At 46.7% G+C, this 18,120-nt stretch overlaps 1 protein-coding gene across 14 annotated transcripts in view; it reads left to right on the top strand.

Annotated features, from left to right (window-relative positions):
- The first annotated feature begins 139 nt into the window (after positions 1-139).
- The window catches only part of ZMIZ1 (zinc finger MIZ-type containing 1), a 318,620-nt gene continuing 300,639 nt past the window's right edge, over positions 140-18,120 (top strand). For 5 of the 14 annotated variants that reach the window (XM_072339695.1, XM_072339689.1, XM_072339693.1 and 2 more), the window contains exon 1: positions 395-714. The gene's annotated coding sequence lies outside the window, so the exon portion shown is untranslated. Of the gene's footprint in view, positions 256-299; positions 715-12,390; positions 12,529-18,120 lie in introns of those variants that run through there. The other 9 variants (XM_072339697.1, XM_072339691.1, XM_072339690.1 and 6 more) reach the window with 6 other exon arrangements.

Raw genomic sequence — 18,120 nt, 5'->3', positions numbered from 1 at the left:
GCGGCCCCCGCCCGCCCGCAGGTCCCCCGGCCCCGCAACGAGCCGCGGCACTCGGAGGTACCACGCGCTCCGGAGCGCGCTCGTTGCGGGGTGGTTTCCCCCTATTTAATAACAGCAATTCAGCAGGGAGGATATTTGCCTGCGCTCAGTTTCCAGAGTGGAAGGGTTTTCTCTTTTTTTTTTTTTTTTCTCCTCTTTGCGTGCGTGCGTGCCATTCAGGAAGGCTTAAACGCGACTCCCCGCCTTAAACCCGCTGTAAGACAATATTTGTGTTTTAACTCGGCTCTCAGCTTAACTCCGGGTGCTCTGCGGGTGGGGGCAGAGGGGAAGGGAGAGGGCGAGGGAAGAGCGTCCCCGCAGGAGGGAGGCAGCTCCCTTTCAGATAGGAATCTGGGACAGATTTTGCCAGCAGCCACAAAGCATGGCCCTTTGGTAATAGAATAGCCAATGTAATTTGACACTTCAACTTGCTGTGCTCTCTGCTAGTTGATTCACTTACTCACCCACTAACATTGAGCTCCTTTTCACTGTCTGTGGGCAAGGAAAAAAAAAAGGGGGGGGGGGAAGGGGGGGGAAGAGAAAGAAAAAAGGGAGCGGGGGGAGAAGGGCGAAAGGGGGGAATAAGAAAAAAGCACCTATTCAAAAATCCCCCCGGAGAGCTGCGCGGCACTTGGGGAGAGGAGCCGGCGTGCCGCTCCGCGCCGTGCAGCCGAGGTAAGTTTGGCGGCCGCTCGCGCTCCGCGCCCGGGCAGGGGTCGCGCCTCGGCGGAGCGCGAACAATGGGGCGGGCGGGGAGCGCCCCGCGGGTTGCACCGGGCGGGCGGGGAGCCGGGCCCGGCGGCGGGGAGGCGGCCCCGAGCCGGGAATGCCCTTGCGGGGGCCCGGCACCGGGACGAGTTGCCGCGGCGTGGGGCCGACGGCCGCCAAAACAAAAGGGGCCGGGGCTCGGGGCCGGGGCGGCGGCTGCCCCCGGGCGGGCGGGCGAGCGCCGTCGGGGCGGGCGGGCGGCGAGCCCCGGGGCCGCGGGCGTGCGCTTGGCCGGGGAGACGCGCGGGGGAGCTTGCGGCCGCTTTCCGTGCTGCGGGAAGCTCGCCTGGGTGGAAATTCCTTGTGTCTGGGTTTTGAAAGCCAGTTGGGACCGGGGCCTCTCTCGGCAGGCAGGAGGAAGGAGCGGCCCCCCGCCTCCTCCCGCTGCCGCCCTCCCTCCCCCCGGTGCATCTGTCCAGGAAGCCGCTGGGCGGAGGGGAGGGGGCCGGGGGCAGGGGCCGGGAGGTGGGGGGGAGGCCCGGACGCCGTTCGCCGCCCGGCCGCCTTTGTGAGAGGGGAACGGGGAAAGCGCTGCCCGGCTCTACGGAGCGGGGCGGGCGGAGCGCGGAGCTCGAGCCACTCTAGGAATGTAAACACGCGCAGAGCCGGCCGGCCCCGGCGCTGCCCGAGTGCTGCCCGAACCCCGCGCTGCTCTGCTGCTGCTCCGTGCTGGTGGCGGCTGCTCGGGGCCACAACCGGGATTTTCGACTGCAAACTTTGTTTCGCACGTGGGAAGTTGCATTTCGGTGCTGCCTTTCAGGCTGCTATGAGGGGCGCCGGAGCGGGCGTCGCGTTTCGGGTTTTGTTTCAGCCAACTGCAGACAGCATTTGCCAGTTCTTAAAGGTGCAATGTACTCTCTGGGGGAAGCGGAGCCCCCCAAAGTGCGGAGGAATGGCTTTGTGCGGGGCGCGGGGTCCCGCTGGGCAGCGCAGCGGCGGGGAGAACGTCCCCCATCAGGGCCGTGCGGAGAGATTTCCCGAGACTGCAGCGAACTTAAGGCACAGCCCCGCGTTCCCGGCTGCCCGTGCCCGTGTACATTTCTGTGCTTCGGTTAATAATCTGCAAACGGCTTAATGGCTCCGGAGTGCCCGAGGAATAGGTTTTCTCCGTTGACTTGCGCAGGCCCGAATGGAGCGCTGCTCCGGCCCTTTCTCAATGCGCTGACATGAGAGAAGAGGATTTAACTTGGCAGCCTGAACAAATGCTCTATCAAAGGTTTCCTAAGAGACAGTGGGAGAGCGGGGGAGATGAATGACCCGAGGGAGTTGTAGGGTGCTACCTATGCAGGTTTCCTTTTAAATACGAAATGGCCATTTAGGGCTCTGAATAAAACTGTGCGCATCAGAAAGGCGACAGGCTTATAAAATTTAAAAGGGCAAAAGCCCATTAATGCTGTGGTGGAGCTCTGGCTCCCAGCTCTGCTTGAGTGCTTCCAAGCGCCTCGAAGTGCCAAAGCTTTTAAGGAATCCTGAGCAGCGACTCCCCCGGGGCTGGGGGACCTCAGCCTCGCATGCGGGCGGCCCCTCTCCCGGGTGGGGGACGTGGGCTGGGGACACTCAGGAGTGGGAGCTGGTGCTGTTACGGGGGCACGCGGGAGCCCCTCGGTGTGAACGAGGTTCTGTAGACGGGGTCTCGGAGTAGGGAAGTTTCACAGGGAGCAGAAAGAAATGGTAGTGCCCCCGCAGCCTGTGGGAGAGCAGGGGTCTGTTCACCAATGGGGATGCTCTCCGGTTCAAACTTCCCCTTCCTTCTCTCGCTAGAGAGAAATTTACTATGGCATCAATCTTGTCTTGGCGGGCCCGATTCAGGTTTGTGAATGCCAGAAGACTCGCTCTGACCTTTCTCTGTTCAAGTTGAGGATGTTGAAACACCAGCCATCAAACAAAAGGCACATTGAAAGCCGGCTCTGCACCGAGCACGTGTGGCTGTGGGGTAGCGGGGTTCGTCTGGGGGCTGTGTGCCTGAGTTGGTCTGGGGGAGGAGAGAGAAAAGGCTGCTTATTGCTGGAATGAGAGGATGGAAAACATGACTTGAAGTGCTCCAAATATCTTGGAGTCAAGGACCTTTTTCCTTCTATCTTTACTTTAAAGAGTCTTAGGAAAAACATCTCGTTCTCTAGGTTTTTTATTTTTTAATTTTTTATTATTATTTTTCTTATTTTAATCGATGTATATTTAACAAATAACTATTTATATATATACGTATATTTCTTGTGGATAGAAAGATGACCACAAATTTTGTGGAATTTATCAACTTGTAAAGCAAAACAACCACCAAAATCTTTGGAAAATTAAATGCCTTTAGTATTACATCTTAAAGCAATGACAATTCTCTGGGATTTACTTGACAGAGTTGGGATTTTTATCTACTCAGGGAAGCACTACCTCAAAAAGTAGCGTAGATGTAAAGATGGTTCTAAGTTGTAATTTAAACTTATTTGGGGCTGTCGGAGTTTAAAAAGAACGCCCTCAGGAGCAGTCAACGCAGATATCTAACCTGGCAGCAGCATTCCTGTCAATGTAGATAGATGCTGTTATTGTGTACATTGTTTACAGGCCACAATACCTTAAGTAAACATTGATCATGATTAGAAACAATAATTGAGGCTGTGGCAAAGGATCAATGAAAACTTTGTTTCAGGGAAGAAGCGAGTTGCTGTGCATATATACAGAGAGCGTTTTGTGCTGCCTGAGATGCGCAGTGTTAATGTGGTGCGAAATTCTGGTTTTAGACTATTTTAAGAAATCCACAGAAGATGACAGATCAGTTTTTGCATCATGTAAGAGATGTGTCCCATTCCGCGTTGGTTACAGGAACTGAAAGGAGAGAGCTCTGCACGTCATGTTTCCATTCATAACTTTTCTTGGGAGCTGCTTACGCTTCTCCCCAAATCTCCCCCCTAAGGTTTTGTGGAGACAAAAAACACAGGAAAAACCAACTCCTCAAACCTGGTGGGTAACAGTTACATCTCTGATACTACAGTTGGAGACCATATTGGCTACTTTGTAGCAGCTTGGGGTTGGCCAGCAGCTGGAGAGCCTAGTTTCAGTCTTGAAAAGGAAGAGAAATGTATCTCAGGGAGGAAACAAAGTTGCAATTCCATTTGCCTTCCTCAGTGTTTCTGATAGGCCTCCATCTACAGCCCAGCCCTGCAGAAAGGACTGGAGATAAGGCGGCTGGGGCTGTGCTCCACCTGGGTACCTGCTTCCCACAGGTATGTAGGGCTGCAACCAATGCCTGTGGGGGCAGGTGGGAGCACTGTGCAATTGGCTGGGTGTTGTTTTTCTTTTGCTCCTCATTGGACCCATTTTTGCGAAGCCCCATCTTGTGTTACAGCGGAGAGACACGACTATTGCTGAAGAGTTGAAGATTGGTTTGTACTTGTTCTCATCAACTGCTTGGTGCGGGACAAGGAGCATGAGCTTTCCTTATGTGTTTACATCTTTTTATGAGAAATGACAGTATTCAGTGCCATAGTGCTTTGTGCGGGTACTGATGTACCTGCTGCTCAGATGTTTTCCTTTCCCTGAATTTAGGCACTTCAGCTTTCCTGCTGATGGTATGTTGAGGCAGTGTCAGTGATATTAGGAATCGTTTCTGCTTTAAAATGGTGTCTTTGGCTCAAAAACAAGGTTTGTGAATTGGAATATTGCTTTGTCATATTGATTTTTCTTCTGCTTTTCTTTCTAAAAGCAAAAACTTATTGGGTAGTGATTTTATTTTATTTATTTCCATTGGGTTTCACGGGATTAGCATTGTGCTTGGTTAATGTTTGAAGTTTTTCAAGGTAATTGAGGCCATGACAGAAATGGCCAGCAAGGGGTTGTAATGGGTCTCCACAGCTTGACTGCTGGAGGCAGTAGTGCATTATGAGAGTAGAGGATGGTTGTACACTTGTTGCATGTTATTTTGGGTTCAGCTACTTCAAGATGCACTGGAGTTTATGTGGCCTGTGAAGGTGTGGTGTACTCACCACGTCTCAGTACTGTGTCACTACCCCTTATTAAGCAGGACAAATTGCTATGGATATTATGTGTCTGGGAGGGGGGAAGAAGTTATTTTTAGGTAGGCAAAGTCACTTTCTATCATTTCTCCTGCAAGCATCAACACAGATTAACTTACTTGGCAAGGAACGAGACATTCATTGTGGAATGTTCCCTTTGGAAGCTCTGGGTAGGCCACCATTAGGCCATGATTTCCTTCAGGTGCTTATGCTTTTTAAACCTGTATTGGAGGATAGGAAAAGCAATTTGTGCTCCTCTACTGGGTCCTGGAACAGCTAAACATGATCCCTTCAGGTTGGCACTTGCTGTGTTGGGGTTTAGGATCTAGTTAATATCTGCACTCAGAGACCCATACATCCTTTCATTAGATAATTCAGTAAATCGAGCTGTTTCATATTTTGTGTAGTGCTTTAATATTGAGGTAGTACCATGTAAGCTATCACGTTAGTATTTCATTAAGATAAATGTGAGAAGTGTATCCCTTTGTTGACAATCAGCATTTGTTTTGACTCAGTGGAGTAGCTCTGATTCCCAAAAGTAGTGATCTCAAAGTGGTGCAGGAAGGCTGTTGGTTCAGTATGGTTGGAGATGGAGAGAAATAATTTCTCCAAAGCCATAGGTAGTTGTGATGCTATAAGTTGTGTAAGTTCAGTCAAACTGGATTTGGATTTCCCTTTCTTTTCCTTTTTTTGTTTTCATAAGGACTTTGTTTTCCCTCCTGATATACCACTTATTCATCTATCGATGATGATGTGGATGGTGATGAGCTGATTTCTAAGTCGGATGCTGTTCTGTTGAAGAAGCCCACTTCTGCAGCTCTGTGCCCTTACCTGGGCAATGCTGAGCTGTCTGCACTGTTGACATGGCCTTTCTGCTCACATCTTCCCCAGATCTCCAGCTGCTGGGGAGCTGGCTGGCTGTGAGCAGGCACACTATGCTGCATGGAACTCAGTAAGCAATAGAAGAGCAGCATTGCTGTGGGTCTGGCTTTGGAAATGAAAATAACTCTAACCCATATGTAATCCTGGAGTGCTGTTAGAGCTAGCATGAGAATGAAAGTCGCAGGCTTTGTGTGCCTGATAATGTTGTGCAAAGCAAGCATGGTAGTTTCTTGCTGTCTTTATTTGGTTGTCTTTAAATCTCTATTTCCAGTGCTCCAGGCTGTCACTTGCAACCTCTCTAGAGCTGTGTGTTGGTGGGCAGAATGACAATGACTGGAGAACACCAACTTCTTGGTCTGTCCAATGCACGAATGTGGGTAGGGTCTGCCTCAGATATGTTGCAGCTCTTTGTACCTGGGCAGTGCCATTTTACATCTTTGCCAATTGGATAGAGAGAAGCATTTGAGGAGCAAGAGGAACAGAAATATGTTGACAAGTTTCACATTGGTCTTGTGGAGATTTCCAGATAATGTCATAACTAATCAGAATGATTTTCTTTTTTGGGGTTGTGGTAACACAGATATGTGACAGAATAGTAGGGGCTTCAATTGGCCATTTAGTAGCAGAAACAGTTCCCTTGATGAATATCTGACTGTTTCTTGGCCGTGCTCCTGATCCCCTCTAAGAACAGCAGAGCCTTTTAGGCTGCCCTGAAATACACACCTCCTGGATCTCCATTGGAAATTTTGAAGGACAGGTTGCTCTCTCTTGCTACTGAAACCCTGTTCCAAATGGAGATGAACTGATGGAGTAAAGGCTCATTCCATGAACGTGAGCATGGAGGACTGGGTACAGTGAGGCAACTGGGGGTCAAAAGGACTAAGACTGGGCTTCCCTGCCAGCTGCCTGGTTCGCAGTAGTGCTGAAAGAGTGGGATTTCCCTGATTTTAGCATGGCTTCTGTTTTGTTGAAGGTTGAAAATCACTTTAAATTTATGAGGGTTCTTACAACTTCTGTGTATTGCTGCAGCTCAGATCCTTCCCCATGCTGTTCTCTTGGGATGGTTTGGAGTGTTGTCCAACACCCACCTGATAACTGCGTGTCCTACAGCTCAAAGGTTACCACCTGCCTTTGGTTATTTTAGAGGTGTGACAGTAAAAGCGAGGTGGAGGGGCTGAGCAGCAGTGAGGAAGTGCTGGTGTCTCAGGATGAAGGACCCCCACCCTGGCACATTGTCACATTGCCTGCCAAGGATCATGGGCAGCTTGTCTATCCCACTGCCCAGCTGGAATGGTTTGACAATCAGCGCTGTCACTTTTACACTTTAATGTTCTAACATTGATACAACAACAGAAGTTCTGTTTTGTTTTCTGTCCTCTTTCTTTCTTCTCTCCAAGGCTGCTTTCCTCTCCCATCCCCCATAAAAAAAGAAGAAAAAAAAAATAAAAAAAAGCAGGATGAGAGCTTTAAACAGCATTTTTAAATACTTTGTAAACATTACATTCTCCAAAGAATGGTTTGTTTATATATTTCTCCATATATGAAGAGAGGAGGACTTATTATCCTACAGGTTTTCAGGGGAGAGAAGAATTATGTGGTTGTCAGGCAGCCTGCCCGATCTCTTGGTGTCCTGCTTGTAGGTCTGTGTTTGTTCAGTGCTCTTGTGGCCCTTTTCCTGGCAGTGGGATCACAGAAGTTAACTTGTTTACAGCTGGTGTGCAGCTTATGTTGGCCTCCCTTGCAGTGCCCCGGCGCTCCCCCCAACCTTTTCAATGATAGCTTTTCTTCCCTCCTCTTCTCAGCACAGGTTGATGCACTTTACATTTGATAAAACTTTTTTTTTTTTTTTTTTCCTTTTCTTTTTAAAGATGGGAATACTTCTAAAAAAGACTCCAGGCCTGTGAACTGTCATGCTGCAGATGCTCCCGGGACCCTGGTGTCTGTGGCTTTTTGGGTGCTTTGTGGAGCTGGAGGTTCCTGGTGCTCTCTGGCTGCTGCCAGTGTTCAGCAGCATGGTGGTTGCCAGCTGCACTGAGTCCTGTCTGCAGGCATGGGTGGCCCTGCTGAGGCCATGTGAGTGCAGTGTGTTTGTTGCATTTTGCATGGTTGGCTCACTGTAAGAGTGTTGGGCTTCCTCGTGTCCACAGATTTGCTCTCTCTTCCTCCTGAAAGACCTGCTCTGGTATGGGACGCTGAAAGCCACTCTCAGTTGCTATTTAAAAAATAGATCACAAGAACAATGTGTGCATCTTTTCCTTTCCTCCTCTCAAGTATGAGTTTTATCCCCAAATTTACATCACTGTTTAAAAAAGTTGGATATTGCAGTCCAGCTGGAGCGTGATAGCATTCGACATGGGAGCCTCCTGGCTTTCCAACTGAATGCATAGCTCTGGCTTTTGGCACTGTGAAACCCTGACATCTCGCACATTAAAATCATAACAGCATTATGTAAGGAGAAGTTATTTTAGGTCACTTGCAGTGCCTCCTAAAACTCAGCTCCAGCAACCTCGTGAGCTGGAACGTGCGGGCTCATGCAGCCGCAGCTGTGGGCAGTGTCCAGGCGTGGTGCCGCCTCCTGTCCTGCCCTCTGTCCCCAGCTCAGCCCCAGTCCTGTGTTGTGCCTCCATGGGGCTGGGAGCAAGGGGGAGGGTTAGGGGGGGGGGGGGTGCAGGGGATATGGGGTGTGGGGGGCTCCAAGGCCAGCAAAGAATGTTGGCAACTCAGCATGTGGGTAACATGGGCATGTCTGTGATGTTGGCCTTTCTGCTCTTTGCTGTGAGATGAGAAAAGCTATGGCAACTGCTTCTGGCAGCCAATGACTGCCATCATTTTTATTCTGCCTTTATTCCTGGCAGGTTGTTTGTGAAGTAACCAGCAGCCAGGGGGCCTGGGGAGTGTGGGAGGCATCTGCCAGGGGTCTGGAGCTGGGGCTTGAGGTGCAGGAGAGCAGATGGGCACCTTAAACTCAGGGCTGAGTGTTTTGTGTAAGCAAAAGATTGGGGTCATTTTGTCTGTAAATAAATGCAAAAGCATGTGAAATTTCTGATTCGTCTGTTGAAGTTCCTTTTGTTAACACGTTGTTACATTAAGCATCCATTTTGAAGAGTTTGGCACCTTGCCCCTAGGATAGCAGAATGCAGTTGCTCCCTCTTAGCAATGTTCAGTGCACTATTTTTCACCATGCATAGCTATGGTGGTCCTTGCATATGCCACATGGTGCCAGATGAGCATGTGTAACAAATGCATGTTTGCCGTGTAATGGGCAATGCTAGCTGCATGCAGGTAAACACATTAGCAAGCTGGAATGAGTGAAGGGAGGGCAGCAAGGCTGCTGTTGGGAAGCTCCCAGGCTATGCCATAGTGACTAAGGCGGCTTGATAGCTTCCTTATTGCCACCATCTGCCTTCTGCCGGCTGGGGCTTGCAGCGTGGTGAGGTCCTGCTGCTTGCGGGTGGCGGGCAGGGCACTGGTAAACAACCATGGACACAGCTCTGAACGTCCTTGGTTGCTGTTCTGTGATAACTCTCTCATTAGATTTGTTTAATCGTGTGAAAATAAAATAAATATAATTCCAAGGGAGACAGCATTTTCATTTCATTAAATTCTGTATTTTAAGTGCCTATATAAATTATTTACTCAGTGTGTGAGTCTCTTGTGAAATACATCGTGGAAAAATAGTCTTGTATTGGTATCCTTGGAATACCACTCTTTTGAAAATCCCACCCAAATTTCAAACGTTTGCTGGCAGTTTTATGGTGTCATATGATTTAAATCCTGATTTAAAACTTTGAGTTCAGTCATCCAAAAGGGAGCAGTGTGTCGGCACGGAGTCTTCATTCTCCTTTGTCTGAAACTGCAGCTACAGCCCTCAACACCTCTTCCTCAATAAAGAGAAATGTAAATCAAGAATACTTGTCACATCGCCAACGTCTTGTCCTAGCAATATCCCAGCATACTAAATCATAAAAGGAAGGAACGTTCGTATCTCCTGTCATATGAGAAATATATTTTTAAGTATATCTCTGCTCTATTTGTGGTCTTTTGATGTTCATGAATTTACACTTTGTTCTACTGAAGACAACTTCACCTGATAAACTTCCCACTGAAGTTATGAGGGACTGGGAAGTCAAGCTCTATTCTCACCATTGCACCTGACTTATGAATAACTTGTAGGAAATGAAATACGATGCACATATGCTAATCTCTTACATAGGCTGTCTGACATCTACGTTTAGTAAGGATTAAACTCCTCCAAAGAAGCTCAGAGGATGCAGGAATTCTCTGGCAGTTGATCTTTTTGTGTTTTTAACATAGAATATTTTTAGCCTAAGATACAAAAATACATACTTATGTATCCAAAGAGAATGTTGTTTCCATTTATTATAAAACCTTGGATGGGAAACAAGATGTTAGACCTATTATAATGCAACCCAGCAATTAACATATGTTGGCCTGCCTCTGCCAAGGCTGTCTTGTGAGTAATGCAGGTTGCACAAGCGGAGGAGTCGGGTTGTTTGTCTGTGACAAGCCATCCATACATGCATGAGTGATCAGATTGCACAGCCATCAGCCGAGGATAGGATGCGAATCTGTGTTTGAATCTAAAAGCAATTATAGTTTAAATTTCCAAACTGAATGAAGCTGAGAGGGCAATTTTGACTTTTTTTCCTGTTACCAATAAAAAAATAAACATCTCTAGTGCAACACTGAGAAAATTGAGGTAATGATCAATGAAAGCTTGCAAGTTTTTGAGAGGTTGTTTTGTTTTGTTTTTAAATTATCCAATGACTGAATGACAAGAGTTAGGAATGTGTGGGATGTGCACAGCAGTGGGAGCCCCCTGGCTCCTCTTTCAGAGATTCCTGGGTGGTGCATTTGGGTGCCAGCGACTGAGACCCCACTTCTCCCTTCAGAGGGGCCTTCTGCAGCTGAGGGGTGGTGTGGCTTGGTTCAACTGGGAATATTTTCTCCATGCTGAAGGCCAACGTAGAGGCAGTCATAGCTGGAAAACATACTTCTTGTGTAAAGTGTTGAGTATTTTCTATAGGTTTGTTACTTCCACCCAAATATGCACTTTTTGCAGTTACACATAGGAAGAAGTAAAGAAAAAGCAGAAGCTTAAGCTGAAAGTATGTATATAAAGTTAAATTATGGGGGAGTCCAGCTTTTGCTTGTTTTCCACTAATGAAGAGTACATGACCAATTAAGACCTACTAAGTGTTACAGGAAGACAAAAGGTATACTGTGGGTTTAAATTAACAAAAGGCATCCTCTGAAGATTTTGAAGGTCGAATATGCTTAAACTCTAAAATGTGCTCCAATTAGTGCTCTATTTAGAAGCAGATTTTGTTTCTTAGCCTAAGAGCAGACTGCTCTACGCTGGCTGAGGGCTTGCTGTGGCTCATGGCTGTGGTTGGTCACTGTGGGCTGCTCTCAGTGTGAACCAGTCATCTTGGCTGGGGGACAGGAACACAGAGAGAGAATAGGAGTTGGCATCTGTATGCATCATACGTAGGTGTTTACCTCTGGTTCTTGGGTACCTTACCATGGCTGAGTGCAGTGCATCATCACTTTTTTTAGAGGGTTACATGTTCAAATTGTAGCTTTGACACTGTCTGTTAAGCTATAAATAAAGCTTGACTATGACAATGATGGCCTTCAGGCTACTTTTTGACTGTAAATTCACAATTGTTGCTTTTGCCTTGAGCGTCATTTTCAAGCTGTGCAGCCTGGATGGTGTTGAAGAAAAGAGCTTGAGTTGAGAACTGTGGGTTTTAGTGCTCGGAGTTCTGATCAGTCTAACTTAAGATTGCCTGCCTTAAAATACTTGGACACCAGAAGCCAGGCCCACAGAATCATTTGGAACAGTAATAGACTTGTCTTTTGCAAGATCTGGCTCTGAAGGCTTGTTTTGGTTTTGCATTTTTAAGTTTCATCCACAGTCACAAGTGCTAGAAACTCATTAAGTAAACAGAAGATGCTGTTACTATCAGCTGACTTCAGGAGCTGGGTCTTCAGTGCATACATGAAAACAGCAGCAGCCTCAGCTTCAGGGCTGCTGCCTTTCCTTTCAGTGCTGTGCTGCATGGAGCTGGGAGCAGCCCTGTTGTGCCTGCAGGCTGCTGCAGTCGCTGGCCATGCCCAGGGCAGTGAGCATCTTTTTCAACTAGGCACGTACTGTGAGTTTTTACAAATGGAATGGCTGAGTGTAATGCTTGCTTCTCCACTCCAATGCTATCAGTCTAGAACAGGCAGATCCAACAGAATTTTTGGAGATGCTGAAAAAAGGGGAAAATAGCTGGGTGGTAAAATACACAACAAAGAAGGTATAGCTGGCTTTACCTCCTTCATGACATTCTGACTGTAAAAAATGACATTGCTGAATTTGTATCAATGTATTATTTGTTCTGCTTTTAAATATCTGACAGAAGGCTTTGATCCATGGGCACTGTTGTTACCTCCACCTATGACCCAGCAGCTGTGTGTAGTACTGCTGGACATCTATCCTTTAGAGGCAGCTCTAAGTAAATAGTTTTGCCTGTGATAATTCTGGTTGGTCAAGTCTATGCTAATTGATGCACTTTGTGCTGTTGTTCTGATGCTTAAGTAGCACCTGTAAGCAGGTTTTATTAAAGCTGCATCTGTAGGTGCACACTAAATACCTTTGATACCTCACCTGTGATGGTGGTGGAGCTGCTGGTAAGAATGACAGCTGCTGGCAATAAATGAGGACAGTAATAGAAGGCTCAGTGCTGGGTACAACACCATAAATCATAAGGCAAAAGCAGCAAGAGCACTGACAAATTGGTGAGCAGCTGCAAACAGCACTTTGCAGGTAAGAATTATTGTGCTCATTCCTGATAAGTGCTCAGAGTCCACCTCTTCCTTGTTTGTGGGTGATGGCCCTGGTGTGTGTGCGCTTGGGAGTCTGGCCTGGGGATAGTGAGCATTCAGCTTTGTGCCATCGTCACAGCGTGCACTGAGCCTTCATTTTTATCCCTGGTGTGTTCAAGTGGGAGTTTTCCACTTCTGGGAGGAATACTCTAATGTTTTTTGTAGCTGACAAGTTGTTTTATTTTGTTTCCTTGGAGACTTTGAAGCAGCATTTTAGAAAGGTGGAGAGGAGGGGATGGATTTGGCTGACTTAAAACCAGCTTGCTTTGTTAGCCTTTGCCTGGAGGGGTGTGAGGAGCCACCATGGTAGAAAACAATCCTACTCTTCTATCATAAGAGAAATGAAAAGTATTTTAATGAAATAATGATAGGAAACAGATGGTGATGGGCTGGCAACTGGACTGTTTTTGTACTCTAAAAAGTGTCAGAAGCATCACAGTATCCCATGATGTTCTGGGGGTAGGTGAGGACTGAGGTTCCCCATGGCCACTGTACCTGGAGCTGTGCACTTCTGAAATGTGGTATAATATAAATGGGAGCCCCTGTGAGCAGTGCTGTTGGCAGAGTTGTGCCTGTGTATCTGCAAGGACTTGGATACAGCTTGCCACTCTTCTACACTGTGCTTATGGTGTAGTGTGTTCTCTAACAGCTATCCTCCTCTGGTGCTGTAAGCTATGTACTTTAAGTATATAAATAAGACATTTCTAAGACGGTGCTTTAAACAGCATCATTCACATATGGGGTAATCATGGATATATCTGAAGCTGCAGGTCCCCCTTTGAGTACATGTATGTTCCCCCTTGTATGGGAAGTTGGTAATCACAGCCTGAACCTCTGATTAATCAGCTGAGGCAAGTGTCTGTCAGCTGTGGGAGCACAGGTGAGAGTAATTTAGCTGTGCTCCCGGAAGAGACCTCATTTAAGGGCTGACCACCACTAAGGCAGCATCTCTCTTGGAGACTGCTCCCTGGTGGAGATTGCCTCAGCATTTCCCAGTGAAGGCATCCATATTGGTGAGTTTTTCCTTATAAATAACCTTTTGAATATCTGTTATCATCTTTGTATCATTTCACCTTACACTCCTGTATGGGAACTGTTGATTCATGGACTGAACCACTGGTTGAATACCTGGGGGAAAAGACCTGGTCTGCTCTAGGAGCACAGCTGAAGGCAATTCAGCTGTGTGGCCAGAATGGGTGAAGCCTGGCTGCAGTTCTGTTAGACTTCATTTAAGAGCTGACCCCCACAGGGGAAGGTTCTCTTTCTGGAGGTCCTTTCTCAGTGAAGCTTTTCCCTCCAAACCTGGAATCTTCTGATACAGGTGAATGATCTTCTTCCCTTCCTTCATAGCGCCTTTCTATTGTACTGGTCTTTCTGTTATTCTACTTCTGTTGTAGCGCCTCTCCCATCTTACTTTGTCCATTTGCTGGACACCCCCCTCCCCCCCCCCCCACATGCTGCCTCAGGAGCAACCAGTGTTAGGCTGCGTGTCTGTGATCAGTCTGTTAGGCTCACTGTTTGTGTGATTCATGGTTAGTGGGACGGGTCACTGATGGGATAAAGGGCTTTGTTTATTTAGAGGTGTGCTTCTAGTCTTTGTCTTCCTCTCATTAAGTTTTATTCTCAGCTGGGTTAGCCGCCATTGATATAGCTGACTTCAGGGTTAGTCCTTGTGCTGGTACCAGGCTGTTGTGTTCTGGGAAAACACAAGGCAGGGACTTGTTTTCAGCTTCACTTGATTTAGTACTATAGTTGCCAGTGGATGCCATCTACCTGGCTGTTGGGGGTGTGGTTTAACCCAACAAGTAGCTAAGCACCACACAGTCCTTCTCTTGCTCCTTACCTCCTAATGAGATCAGAGAGAGAATAGGGGGGTGGGGGAGGGATGGAGAGCCAAAAACAGAAACAATTCAGTAGCAACTAAAACATTGGTGCTGTAGAGGCGTTTTTCTCCTAGAGCCAGGACATAGCATCATACCAGGCACTCTGAAAGAAAAAATCATTTCCATACAACCTGAAACCAGGTTGGGTGACATGGTGATGTCCAGCAGATAAGCCAGAGGACGTGCACTTTTGTCAGCTCTGCAGCTAGCAGCAGAGGGCTTCAGCTGGGCTGTCCCATTGTGACTGTGTTATTTATCCTGTCCTCTGGAAGTGGGTGACAAGCATCGTGACTTGGAGGTGGCGTAGGCTGTGCTGGTGGCATAGGCTGTGCTGGTGGCACAGTGATGGTGGCACCAGGAAGGGAGGATAACAAGTTAAGTGAGGTGGCTTGAGCATAGGGTAATGTTTTTTATAAAGTTTTTCTTGGTTGTTTCTCCTGGCCTGGGGTAAACCATGTTGTTAATGCTGTGGGAGCTGTATCCTGATGCCTGGTACAAACATGCTGAGCTGTGAGAGAGGTGGGTGGTCGTTGTTTCCATCCCCCCTGCTGCAGCGTGGCCTTGTTGAGACTGCCTCATCCTCCCAGCTCCCTGCTGTTGTCATTTGCACCCTTACACTGTGTTACCATCAGTGTTTGTGCAGGTGCATGATGAATCACATGGGTGAGCCCATTGAGAAAACAAAAGCTGTCCTGTGCTCCTATATAGGTTCTCTTGGCTAGTGCAGCTCCCTGTATGGACTGTAATGTGAATGTAGCACTGATGGCCTGGCTGTGTGGAGTTTGGGAGTGGGGGATCCCAAATCAAGAAGTCAGATGGATCCATGCAATTAGCTGAAAATAATGAACCCAACTCATCAATAGATTGAATTGAGTGATTAAAACCACAGTGTTTTGATTTGTGTAAATTTATTTTCCTGTTAGTGCTGGAGCATCTGTTACTGGGGGCAGGTAGAGTCTCACTAAATGGAAGCATGATTTACATGTAACATTCCCTACATAGGGTGTCTGACTTAGTGCAGCCCCAGGAACTAGTTCAGAGTCCCCAAACCAGGAATAAATTCTCAAAGAGTATACGTCTGTGGGACTGCACCTGTGTGGGCTACAGACAGCTCCTTAGTCAAGGAACTTCATATACTTCTTGACCAAACTGTTGTTCAAGTCTGTGATCTGGGAGGCTGCAAGCCTCCCCATTTTTCAGTGAAGCAAAGTGAAGCTCGAAACTTCCAGTCTTTGGTTAAGGGCGCTTTAGAAGTACAGTGAAGCAGGAGCTGCCTGCTGTAGGGGTGGGCAGAAATGAGTGTAGAAGGTGGCTTTGGGTTCCACAGCTTGTGGAAGCCCCAATGTGGAGTTATTCCTCTGTTTGTGGTGTTTGATTTTTGTTGATGTTGTTAGAATCATAGATTGGCCTGGGTTGAAAAGGACTATAATGATCATCTAGATTCAGTCTCCTGCTGTGTGCAGGGCTGCCAACCACTAGACCAGGCTGCCCAGAGGGCAGTGTGTTAGGGATGCGTGTCTTTTGTGTGACCTGCTGTTTTACTGAAATTGCTTATTTTTCTGTTGAAGTAGGTGATGGAACTTCCCACTGTAGAGCTGGCAGGAGATGGCATGAAATTTGATACCCATCCTGCTTCAGGCTTGATGTGTCCAGAGGACACCTGCAGCCCAGCCAGCTGTGGCAGATACAGCCACAGTATGGTGTCACAGTGCACAGTGAGGCCTAAGCCTGCAGCCCTTGCAGGGAAATAGGGCTCCCTTTTGCAGTTGAGAGTTCCCACCGGCACTTGCCCTTCCTGGGGCGAACTGAGGCAGGTAGGGTGGGCAACTGCTTTCTGGGGCTATGTTGGAGGCAGCTGTCAGGAACTTCTGCTGGGGTTCGTAGGAGCCATGCCTTTCCCACAGCGTATGGTGATGGGAGCTCCTGGGCACTGCTGTTATACAGAAAACCATTGTCATTAAACCACATGGCTTGACTAAATGCCAGTTGCAATTGTAAATTATTATTTAAGTTCCTGAAGTAACATGGGGTACTATATTTTGTGCTGCTTGCTTTTAGTGTTGCTTTGTAGCTTGATGTGGGGTTTTAGCTTGCAGGCCAGCTTGCAAGGAGCCCCGTTTCTTTGCTAATTACAGTTTGTTGCTCTTGTCATGGGTACATGTGTGCTGTCTGGGGGATGCCTCATGGTCTTGGAGGAAGAATCAAGCAAGAATATGAATGGCCAATACTTGCATGCATTTAGCCAGGGACACTTGCAGCCATTTCACTGAAGAATTCCTCTGGCACGCTGTTAATGCTCGAAGTTAGTGGGTATGTGTGTGCAGGGGCACTGCAGTGTCCCTACATGGAGAGTAGGTTACTGTCTGCTGCTCTTTGGGTGCAGTACCGCATAAAGGGGTTGATGAGGAAAATCATGTTCAGATCAGAATGCTGCTGGTAGCTTTGTATGCTGGTGTTCTGTACAGTTGACCTTTATTATGAAATAGCTTTTTGAAATGCCTCTTCTTTTTTTTTTTTTTTTTTAATAATGGAGTCAAAATAATTCCAAAATTAAAATTATGCCCTCAAAACTGAATTGTATACATCTCCATTTCTTACCTTCATTTTTTTTTCAGAGTTTTATTTTGTTAAAAAACATGAGTGTTCTTAAGTGCGTATTTTTATCAAGTGACTGGGTAATGCCTGAAACAAGCCTCTATTCTATCAAGTGCAATGCATGAAATTCCTGCAAATTTGATATTTTCCACTAATATGAAGCGAGGCATCAAAAAATCCCCAAATGGTTTGAAGTTTTTCAAGTTCATTTCAAGTTTATAGAGTGCTTGGTCTAGTAGGAGATGCATCCTGGTCCAGTGGGATGCATTTCTGCCTGTAGCTGGGACTGTGACTTCTAAAAATCCTAAAAATTAAGGGTATAGACTCATTTTGCAGGGGTCTTCCTTTTTTATTTTCATAATTGGTACTTCTCATTATATTCTGATCAAATTACTTACTGAACTCATTCTGTGTGTCCCTATATTAAGGGTAACGTAGTATGAACTTCTTTTGTAAACATTCATGGTGTTATTTTGTGACTGTATGTATTAATTTCAGTGAAATTGTTTAAAATCCTTTTTGTTTATATGTTGAACTCTCATAGTGTATTATTAAAATCAATCTGTATGTAGTTGTATGGTTTTCCTTTTACTGCCTTCTCCAGAGTGAGTTTGTATCTGTTCATGGGATATGAGGAAAAGCAGGCTGAAATATGCAGGGATGTAGCTTTCTGATGGCTGTGGGATTTCTGCAGATTCCAGAAATTAATGGTGAGTCTTCAGTGCATTACAAGTTAATAAAAACTTACAGCAGACATTATTTATATCGAAGCACAAAATAAATATTGAATTTTCTTTTTAAGAGAAAATTGCTTGGGGGATTCTGACAGTTAGTGAATCACTCTGCCAGGCTTTGTGGTTTTAAAGCCAGAATGCTTACGCTTGAGAGCATTTTTTTGTCCTATTTCTCTATCAAAGGCTCTACAGACGAACAGAGGAAGCTGGCAGATGAGCTGGCCTATGGGAGGAAATAGTTAAAGCAGCTGAACACCAGCACTATCAAATGCATAAACAAACCTGTAAAAGTAGCTTTCACGTTATCATTGTGAACTCACA

Source organism: Excalfactoria chinensis, chromosome 6 (assembly GCF_039878825.1).
Source record: "Excalfactoria chinensis isolate bCotChi1 chromosome 6, bCotChi1.hap2, whole genome shotgun sequence".
Lineage (NCBI taxonomy): Eukaryota > Metazoa > Chordata > Aves > Galliformes > Phasianidae > Excalfactoria > Excalfactoria chinensis.
The sequence above is the reverse complement of the archived record's forward strand: the minus strand, read 5'-3'. Positions and strand labels throughout refer to the sequence as shown.